The sequence below is a fragment of the Contarinia nasturtii genome, unplaced genomic scaffold, assembly GCF_009176525.2.
Source record: "Contarinia nasturtii isolate CC-2019 unplaced genomic scaffold, AAFC_CNas_1.1 Cnas_scaffold_414, whole genome shotgun sequence".
Lineage (NCBI taxonomy): Eukaryota > Metazoa > Arthropoda > Insecta > Diptera > Cecidomyiidae > Contarinia > Contarinia nasturtii.
The window spans coordinates 713,531-715,423 of record NW_022197768.1 but is presented as its reverse complement, the minus strand read 5'-3'; positions in this window follow the sequence as shown (position 1 = coordinate 715,423).

Below are 1,893 nucleotides of genomic sequence, written 5' to 3'. Positions count from 1 at the left end.
TGTGTGTGTGTGTGTGTGTGTGTGTGTGTGTGTGTGTGTGTGTGTGTTGCCAAACGATGTGTTACTGGTAGTATTTTCACAAAATCCAGATCGAAGTGTTGAAATGCAAATTCAATACACTCGATTCACGGTGAAAAAAATTCCACTGTCATAAAATGATTTGACAATTCGGTGTGTAGCACAGATAGAGAGGAGAAGGTATTTGGTGTGTGAGTGAATTGTGTACATTGAAATCTGTTCTGGCGTATGCATCTATAGTTTGTTTGCTTTCATCGTCTACACGGAATAAATCGATTAAGAGTATGAAATATTCATAAATGCGAAAATCTTTTCGATTTTACTTTGATTTTCTGTTCGTTATAGCGATTTTCTTTTCGATTTTTTTTATTCGTTCAATGATTTCATCACGGTTGTACGTCATTTCAGTAAATGCATCGTTCCCGTTGTTCCGCATCACCAGAGCTAAGAAGTTATATACCCGTTATATATCACGAGGCTTAGACTTTCTCGCCACCGAATTTTCTATCGTCAGTGGATCTTATTTTTTGTTTGTGCTTTCTTTCGTTTCGCATGCATGGGACAGAGAGAGAGAGAGGTGATTTTTTTTTTGTATGCAAAAGTGAGAAATTCACGAGTGAAACGAATATTGGCAAGAATTATGACATAAAATGGGAAACGATAAATAGATGCACTGTGAAATTGTGCGAAGGTAAAATATATTCATTCCATTTTTACGCTCACACACATTCGAGATTTGAATACTGCGAGTATGAGTGAACGTTACGAGGATTCAGGAAGATGTAGAAAAACTCAATAGACATCGAAGAAAAAAAACATAATCCAGCTAAAGAAATCAAAATAGCATACATTAACAAGTACACCCACTCTCGTCTGCGCACTTTTATCGACATGTTAGATGAACATGGAACAGTACACACAACGCATACCCAAGACTTAACTCAACAAATATGTTTAGACATCGTGTAATTTGGAAAACTTCACCGACTTTATTGAAATGAGAATGTACCTGAACGTTGATTCGTTTGTTTCTCGCTAAATTTAGTTCCACCGTATTTTGTGTGCTGAGACAACAATTGGCGCACAAATGTTACTTTTAGAGTGTTCTCTAAAAAGTAAAGAAGCACAAATTATATCTTCCTTTTTTCGCTTCGAAAAAAGAATAATAAATTTTCGAATTGTGAAATGTCTTTGCACGCTTATTCATGGATGAAAAGAAAAATGAAGATCGTAACTCTATCGACGGTAATAATGTCGACGTTTTTTTATCAAATGTATGAGTTCGCTACACATTCAGTGTTATTTTATTCTTCATTATTTGCATGCATCTTCTCAATTCTCTCATGCAAAACTCATGCTACATGTGTTTGGTTATTTCTTTTTTGCTATTATCTATCATCTTATACTCGATTTTTCTGGTTATTTTTTTGTTCAGTTCTATATCTCGCCTCTCTGTCACATTCTGACATGTACACATTTGTGCGCCTCCTTTTGATATGATGCTTGCATTCACTGCCAGATAATTCAGACTTTATGCACATTGTCTAAGCGTACGGCCTAAGATCACTTTGAATAAATGAAAAATGCTTGAATTGTTAGCGATGCCTGTCGCTTTTTTTGCTTTGAATGTGAAATTGAGCTTGGGAGCTCGCCCACCACGATTAGCGCTTAGAAATATGACAATACTAATGCCCATATATACAATTGTACACTTTGTATGCGCATAAATGATATTTGTGTATGTATTTCGTCCTTTTACCACCTTTGACGCGTTGTTTCAATGTTTTGTCGTTACTCGTTGATGGTTTTTATCGGATGGCGATATCTATATTGGGTAGATAGCAAGATTTCAAGTGTGCAAAATGTCACTTCTAT